The following is a 9,694-nucleotide window of genomic DNA, read 5'->3' as shown; positions in this document are numbered from 1 at the left end:
TCTCACTCTCTCTGTCTGTCTCTCTCTCTGTCTCTGTCTCTGTCTCTGTCTCTCTCTCTCTCTCTCTCTCTCTCTCTCTCTCTCTCTCTCTCTCTCTCTCTCTCTCTCTCTCTCTCTCTCTCTCTCTCTCTCTCTCTCTCTCTCTCTCTCTCTCTCTCTCTCTCTCACTAACCTTGTGGTTCCTACTCCCAGCACTACCTGGCCGTGTGTCACATTCACCGCTGGAGTTAGTGATAAATAATTTAGCCGAAGTCTTTCCGTGGCCGGCCGGGCGTGGGAGTACCGGACTCCTCGCCTCCTCTTCCGGAGTGTACACACTCGTCGACGTTTGCTGCTTCTCTCCACCTGAGGGCTGCAAGGTGTATGTCTTTCGCCACTCAACCTCTCTTAACACGCTTCTGCCATGCTTTTTAGTACTCTAGCTGTCAACGCTGTCAGCTCCAGTAATGATCCTCAGCGCTTGTTTTCCTCCATGTTAACACATGACTGTCATATTTGTTTTAAGAGTATCTAAAGTTATTAAAAAGTTATAGATAATTAGATCGCATGTTCCAGGTGCGTATGTGCTTCAGTCCACAATTCAGACCTATTGTCTTGGCCATGATCATGTGCCCTGTGTGCAGTGACTACGAGCAGCACCTCACTGTAACAAGACCGAGTTGAATTACTCACAATAGGCAAAATTTTGTATTTTGTCAATAAAGATGTTAATAATAATGTCAGGTCGAGAGCGTAGTCAGCTAAAACATATTAACATCTGGGATCAGGTTCTTGAGATGGAATTCTTGACGTCACCCCGGAAACCTGATGATGACATTCTTCGGTGGAACATCCATTAAGAATGGCCAGTACAGCGAAGGCCTCACTAGAAGGTGTTCTATCCTCGATAGTCAAAGTGATGGGACATGGTTCTGTCACTCAGTCCCCATATCCCAGGTCTTATTCTGTCATTTTATCCCAGCACTTGTTGTCATCTTATTCCAGCACTTGTTGTCATCTTATCCCAGCACTTGTTGTCATCTTATCCCAGCACTTGTTGTCATCTTATCCCAGCACTTGTTGTCATCTTATCCCAGCACTTGTTGTCATCTTATCCCAGCACTTGTTGTCATCTTATCCCAGCACTTGTTGTCATCTTATCCCAGCACTTGTTGTTATCTTATTCCAGCACTTGTTGTCATCTTATCCCAGCACTTGTAGTTATCTTATTCCAGCACTTGTTGTCATCTTATCCCAGCACTTATTGTCATCTTATCCCAGCACTTATTGTCATCTTATCCCAGCACTTGTTGTCATCTTATCCCAGCACTTATTGTCATCTTATCCCAGCACTTAGTTTATCCTCATATACCTTTCAAGTACTATATAGTCAAACTGACTTGACACCTTTCTCCTTATATTATACTCAAGTGTGGTGGTAAAAAAAAGGTCCCCCAAACTCTTCCGTGTCAGAATCTGGTTTATTCGTTTGCCTTATCATCATGTCTTAATGGACCTCCTGGCCAAACATACGCACATCCACCTCTCGTTCACTATCTCTCGAACTCACTCTCTCTCGTGGTCATTTTCTCACTCTCTAGCCCTCATTAAATTCCTCTCCCTCGCTCTCTCTCTCTCACATGTCTCTCTCTCTCTCTCTTGCATCCTCTCTCCCTCTCTCGCCACATTTTATAACCAGTAACAGAGCTTCTACTCCCCCTTTCTCCTTGGCATTCTCTTTTTCTCTATCTCAACTTCCTTCCTCCCCCCCGCTCCCTCTTAGTTTCCTCATCTTACTCTTCCTAACCTCTCCGTCTGCTCCCTCACTTCTCCGTCTGCTCATTCACCCCCCTCCGCCCATGCCTCACGCGAAGGGTTAACGCCCATGAGAGAAAGCACATCGCTGCCGGCTTCAATAATGGCAGTCATTGGCGCTACAGCCATATAATAAACAGGGGCGACTTACGACTGCCCCGTCGGCTGCCTCAGGTTTTCTCCAGTTTTCGTGCCAGAAAGATGATCGCCTTCCTTCGACTTACGAGAGCGACATTTTCACGATAAATGAACGCATGGAGTCGTGCGATAAAGATAAAGAAAACATATTGAACTGTATTATGGAAGTGTGAAGTTGTCCTGACAATTCTCAGACTACTTCTTGTTTTCACAGGATATCTCAGGATCTGCCAGGATTTCCTATGGTCGTTTGGATCTCTAGGATTCCCCAGGATCACACAGGCCTCCACACTACAGAGTCTCTCAGGATCTTTCAGACCTCCCTCAAGACATTACATGCTCCCCACGGCTTTGCAGGCATTTTCCAGGATACTACAGGCTTCCCGTGGACATAACTGGCTACTTCAGGACATTACAGCTGCTCCAAAAAATTGCCGGTCTAACAAATGATAATACAGACTTCTCTATGACATTATAGACTACCTCAGAACATTACAGGCTACTTCAGTCCATTACAGGCCTCCACAGAATGTTGATGATGATGATGGTTTATTAAGAGCAAGAAGAAACTAAAGAAAATGTGAGCATTACAAAAGAGCTTCATTATCCTTTTTAAAACAAACTCTCTCGGTTAAAACTTCCTGGGACTTTTCTCTCACGGTAGGAGGGGGGAAGGGACGACGCTGAAGTACCTGAAGGAAGCGCTGCAGCACCTGAGGTAGACCCTTCTGAACTTGGAGCCTCACAAGTTTAAAGAGCACGTAGCTGCCAACTTCAGTGTGCACAACGCTGCTAAACTCGGGATAATTACAAGCAAACAGATCCTGAATCAGCTGATGTAAATAAAGGCGAGAATACTTGCGTTGCCTTGCTGATGTTGCTGCCGCTGTTGCTGATGTTGCTGCTGCTGTTACTGATGCTGCTGCTGTTGCTGCTGTTACTAATGCTGATGTTGCTGTTATTGATGCTGTTTATGCTGCTCTTGATGCGGCTGATGTTGATGTTGCTGCTGTTACTGCAGCTGCTGTTGCTATTGCTGATGATGAGGCTGCTGATGTGGCTGCTGTTGTTGCTACTGACGTTGCTAGTGTAGCTGCTGCTGTTATTGCTGTTTGGCAATATCAAGATAAAAGCAGTTGTGATGTCTCAGAATTCCCTCGGTGGTACTGTCCCTTTTCTCGTCCTCTTTTTCGCCACCACGAGGGAATTATTGCTGGTGATTCAGCGACGAGTGGACATGCATTAACACGACGGGATCACCCAGACAAGGACAACTACGAGGTCATGATCTGCATCGAGAGGAAAATGTGTATCTATATCTGACGAGCGAGGATCAGGCAACCCTTCGTTTGCCTGTCGTGGGGCAACGTGTGCAAGCAGTACAGGATTCTCACGGTAGGAGAGTCCTAAGAATTTCTCTGATTCTCGGCTCAGAATTAGAGAAATTTCATCGAAATTCTAATATTTCTGAGTGTTTAAAAGGGGTATAACTGCCAGATATCTTTAATATTCTCTTTTACAGTGATGATGCTGAAGTGGGCGGGTTGACTGTGTGGGCACACTCATGAAGCCCATGACGTGTTTTGAGTCAATTTTCATGACCCAATGAGAGCGAGCGTAGACATTACAAAACTCACATCTTTAATGCCCATTACTGCTTTATATAAGGTGCTGAGATGAAACACTTTTCTTTGGTGTCCTGCAGGCTGCTGTAGGTTTGTAGCTCCATCAAAAAGAGACCTGATGACTCTCGTATACATCTGCCGACCTGGGGAGTGATGACACACCTGTTGCACAGAGTTTGGGTGTCAAATAAATTCCACAGCTTTGTCTATCGATGTAAAATTACTGATCTGTAGGTGGCACACTGGATGTGAATAACATACGGGGACTGTAAGTTATATTGACGACTGGATATTTAAAGGAAATTCTGATTTGGTAACAATTTTAGATTTCTAAGTATACTTATATATCTTTGTCCTATTCCAAAGATATAAAAGTAAGGTGGAATACCTGTTACTATTTATACTCTGGTAAGGGACAGATTACGAATATAAGAAAGACTAAGTGAAGAGATTTACATTCATCTGCGAGTAACAATGCTAAATGGTTGATGGTCACAGTGATCCCCAGAGCCAGCACCGTACTTCATGTTAATCTTAGCTGGTCATTTAGTGCAAGTGCAATGTTTTCAGCCTCGAAATTGCGACTTATTGCACAGTGTAAGATGTGAGAGGTAGTAGCTACTTGCTAGTTTGTAGCTAAGCAAGAGAGAGAGAGGGAAAGAGAGAGAGAGGCTCCTGGGATATCTGGCTGATGCCACAGGCTCGAGGCTGCTTCATATCGTCGTGATATCTACACCACCTTTGGTCAGGTGGTGTAGATGTCACGTGACTCAGTGACTGAACACATAGAATGTGTACCATAAACATACCGATAGTATGGAGAAGTATGGATAGGGGTCCATACTTCTCTTTGTAACTAACAGATTCTTCGCAGGTGAACACTAGCACCAAGCCATCCTTGCCGCTATTTTTTTTCTGCAGATTATAAAACTACAGTTTTGTCGAGAACACGACTATTATTCTTGCAGTGTTCTGCAAAGCTCCTTCAGCAACAATTCTGACTTTACCCACTTTGATCGACGGAAGATCAAAGTTAGATCTTATTATCATCTTCATTTGTGGGATACGGAGTAGAGGATGTTGGTGGGGAGGAGAGAGTTGATGAGAGGAAGGTGGTGTAGGAATCAGAATGAGGGATAAGGAGAAAGAAGAGGAGAGGCTGTGTGCCAGATCGTCGCTTCTGTCCTGTGCTAGATACTTAATTACACTCATTACCCTCCATATCTTCCTCTCTTCCATCTTCCCCGACTACTTACATTTTCTCCTCCCCCCTTCCCGGCCCCCCTTTAATTTTTGACAGTCTGATTGGTTCTCTTTTTAACCCTCTTTTCCTGCCAATTATGGAATCTGGTTCTATAGTTTCCAATAGTCGTACACACACACCTGTGATGGGCTTAGGAACCCCTGCATGGTTGTCAAGAGATCTGCGCCTCATCGTGAAAGTAGTTCCTTGATGTTTTCTGTCACAGGACGTTCACTACTCGAATTTGCACTCAAGACATTTCTTACAGACCTAATAAAAGTACCGAGCAATCACTCTGTGTGGTGGTATTAGTATTACTCTGTATATTATTTGTTAAAATTATATTAAGTAAGCTATGTCAACCACATCACAAGGAAAATTGTAATAACAGGTCAAGTAATCACACTGAATACGAATGAGAATCTGGTCATGGAACAGGCGTTCCTTTCCTGTGTGAACGTCGCCCCCGAGTCGTTCCTTTTCTGTATGAACGCCGCACCCGAAGCGTTCCTTTTCTGTATGAACGCCGCACCTGGGGCGTTCCTGGCCCCTACTTCATCATTGTCTTATCATAGATGAGTTAAAGGTGCCTTGCCCGGCAGCATCAGAAGAGACTAGTTTAAGGTTAGGGCATGGGAAGCCAATTTGTGCTCTCTCTCTCTCTCTCTCTCTCTCTCTCTCTCTCTCTCTCTCTCTCTCTCTCTCTCTCTCTCTCTCTTTTAGTCTGATTACATAGTTCAGCATCCGAAGCTCCTTTCTAGGTATGCAATTCCGCGGTCTTTGACTCTTGCACAGATGAGAAAGCTCACTGAAAGATATTTATTCTTTAAACTAAAAAGATAAAAAATATAATCCCTCTTTTTCTAACAAAGCCTTTCACCATTTGGCTTCAGGTTCCCTTCCCTCAACAATTAAAACGTTTGAAGGAGACCAGGGAAGCTGTACACACTAAATGAGAGACACTTTTTACTTTCAGTGGAAATCTAACAACCTGGGAGAGAACAGAACACCGAACCCCCATAACACAAGGCGAATAGGGATATCCCTGGCTGGATACCTGATGTAATTGAAAGAGTTAATACCATACACAGATGGCTTGTAGACAAGGAATTTGACTCCTGTCGCAGTGTCCTCCCTGTTGCATAAGCTGTGTGTTCAGAGTTTGTTCCAGGGGCCAGATTCACGAAAGCACTTACGAACCTGTACATCTTTTCTCAATCTTTGGCGGCTTTGTTTCCAATTATTAAACAGTTAATGAGCTCCGAAGCACCAGGAGACTGTTTATAACAATAACAACAGTTGAATGGGAAGTTTTCATGCTTGTAAAATGTTTAATAAATGTATCCAAAGCCGTCAAAGATTGAGGAAAGATGTACACGTTCGTAAGTACTTGCGTAAGTGCTTTCGTGAATCTGGCCCCAGGCCAGTCAGTGAATCAGGTGATGTAGAACTTACAATTATATTGAATTCATATTTATGTCTTAAGAACTCAAATTTGTACGCAATATGGTCTTCGCAATTTAGTACTGTTAATTACTGTAAATTACTTTTGTTATATTTGACCAATTTACGTCTAGTCATTCAAATTATGTTATATATTATTTAATGTATGTCTTAAGATTTCATGTTATTGTGTTTACGGCTGGATGTGCCCATTTTCAGTTGAAATGGAATTATAACGATTTGAATCAATTTATCAAAAGAAAGTTTCATCATCAAAACTAACTTACTCGATAAGGAGGTTCAAGTTCCCGAGCCTCTCCTTAAACTTAATGTTCAGGCAACCAACTTTAGCTAAAGAAACTCTTGTTTAGGCGTTCTTACCTCGACTGGAGAAAGTTGCAGCTAAAAGAAATCTTATTCTTCCCTTGCTCAGCATTATACACTAATTTAGATGCTCCTCCCGTACTAATTTAAACGCTCCTTCCGTACTAATACAGACGCTCCTCCCGTGCTAATTTAAACGCTCCTTCCGTACTAATACAGACGCTCCTCCCGTGCTAATTTAAACGCTCCTTCCGTACTAATATAAACGCTATTCCCGTACTAATTTAGACCCTCTTCCCATACTAATTCAGTCGCACATCGTGCACTAATTTAGACGTCTCAAGCACTAATTCAGACGTCTCGTAGTGCATTAATTTAGATGTCTCCTCCGGCACTAATTTAGACGATCCTCCACAGTTTAATGTATTTATTTATAAAACAGCGGATTAAACAGACAGGCGAGACATAAACAAAAAACTGAAGAACAACATTATATTGCTATAACTAAATATTGCATTAATGCTTAGTTGGTTGTTGAGTCAACGTAACACCTTACATTATACATCTTGTATTCTACAAACTTAAATCTTAGGTCTCACACCCAACTGTCCTACATCGTATAACTTGTATCCTACATGTTCCACATCCTAAGATACGGAGCGCCTACAGCTCCACATCGTAAGACATGGAGAGTGTGGCTCACACACACTTGACGACGCCACAGTTTACTTGGAGCAACATGCCTCACATCCTGAGTGTCCAACACCCCAACACTGTGGGTGACATGTGGTCTCTCCTCTCCCGCAGTTTCTTGTGTCCCAGACTCCCACGTGTCGCTCCTCCCACCTAATTTGTGGGAACCTTAACCTCTCGTCACATGGTGTCTGAGTCAATTAATTTCTTTCTTTGTAACACATTTCTTTCTATTTCATTCCTTCAACCCTGCCTGTTTATTTGACCATCCGCTGGAGCTTGCGTTTACTGAAGCACATTCATAACGATAGTGTCACGGACTGAACTATTATAATTCCCGGAGCAGCGTCTGAGCCCTCGGAATAAGCTGAAGTAAGCAAGTTGATATTTATGGCCACGATGTGAATATATTACGTACTCCTGACCGAACTGTTGCGTGTGGTGTGTGTGTGTGCTCATCTAGTTGTGCTTGCGGGGGTTGAGCTTCGGCTCTTTGGTCCCGCCTCTCAACTGTCAATCAACTGGTGTACAGGTTCCTGAGTCTACTGGGGTATATCATGTCAACACTTGAAACTGCGTATGGAGTCTGCCTCCATCATATCACTTTCAAATACATTCCATTTGGTTAACTACTCTGACACTAAATTTTTTTTATCTTATGTCTCTATGGCTCATTTGGGCACTCAGTTTCCACCTGTGTCCCCTAGTGTGCGTGCCCCATGTGTTAAATAAACTGACTTTATCTACCCTATCAATTCCTCTGAGAATCTTGTATGTGGTGATCATGTCCCCCTAACTCTTCTGTCTTTCAGCGACGTGAGGTTTAATTCATGTAGTCTCTCCTCGAGCTCATATCCCACAGTTCGGGTACTAGTCTGGTGGCAAACCTCTGAACATTCTCCTTTGTAAATCTTCACCTTTGTAAATTCACAGTAATGACACTATGTAAAAGACACATCAAACACTTTATGTAGGGCAGACGTAAATCTGTGTATCTACGTATTTACATATGTAGGTTAGCTTAGCATTTTAAAAGCACTACAATCCCCCTTTTGTGGTTGATTGTTGTTACGTTGTTAGTTGTCGACTCACAACATAATAATATTATTACGACAACCAACAATGTTCAATAAATCCCTGAACTGTATATGTTTAACAAATCTCTAATCCTGTCCACGGAGGACAGAAGAAAATATATTGTTACGGAAATCTCTTGCTTAGGCAAGGAGATGCTGCCTATTCTTTTACTATTCAACAACATATCTTCATACTCATGTATATGAATTCAACAACAATAATACGTGCTCAGAAGCCTGTGTGCAGACAACACGCCGCCCCTCCGTCAACCCTCGAGTACCCGAGACATCTGTACACCTGAGGCCAATTCCACTCGCCGGCCAACTAGCCTAACCAATCGTTTGAGACTACCGGCGATAGTTACCTGCACATCAGCGCCACCTACACTACACCTGGCCGCCTATGTAAGCAGCTTACCACCGGCCAGACCACGCACCGCTCCTGGTAAGTCCACTACGGGCTCACCATAGCCCGTGCTACTTGCCCCGCTCCGGTGCCAGGTAAGTCCACTACGGGCTCACCATAGCCCTTTCTACTTGCCCCGCTCCTGTGCCAGGTAAGACCACTACGGGCTCACCATAGCCCTTTCTACTTGCCCCGCTCCTGTGCCAGGTAAGACCACTACGGGCTCACCATAGCCCTTTCTACTTGACCCGCTCCTGTGCCAGGTAAGTTACGGGCTCACCATAGCCCGTGCTACTTGGAGCTTGTTCCGAGTAGCTGAATCTATAACAACAACAACAACGGCCAGACCTCAGAATACTCATCGTGCTCCTAACTGCAAGATCTACTCTCGCTCCCCTGGGTGTCGGTAGACTCGAGCAGCTCGTGTATAAAGTATATGATTTACACCTTTATTTTACTATTAACGTAACTGTCACATGGTTATATTTGTTTTTGCAGGTGTGTTGTGTTCTTGCCAAGTAGAATATGGGAATTGGTTTATTTGTTGTTAAAGTCATTTTTGTTATATTAAATGTTTAAGTTTTTCATTCTTTTGGAATTTATCCCGCAGTTCTCACGCCGTAAAGAGGTCAGAAGCAGTGTTATTTACTTTGTTTTATTTTTTGTTATTTAATGTGATTGGCATTAATGTGATAATGATACGGATAATATTTAATGTGATTGGCACAGTACACAGTGCATTGTTGCATCTGCTATAGGTTAATTTTAGCTAAGTTATCCTTTATTTTTAAGTACGTTTTCTGTGGTATAAATCGTAAGTTTATGGTTAACTTTATTAAATGTGGAATTTAAAACTTTCTTGCCTTTTAATTCACTATGTCGGGGGACAGGAAGCCAGAGTGTATTCATAAACGTTTTAGCTTTTATCGACGTCCCCCACCAAGTCCGAATT

The sequence above is a fragment of the Procambarus clarkii genome, chromosome 5 (genome assembly GCF_040958095.1).
Source record: "Procambarus clarkii isolate CNS0578487 chromosome 5, FALCON_Pclarkii_2.0, whole genome shotgun sequence".
Taxonomy (NCBI): Eukaryota; Metazoa; Arthropoda; class Malacostraca; order Decapoda; family Cambaridae; genus Procambarus; species Procambarus clarkii.
This window is presented reverse-complemented; position numbering follows the sequence as displayed.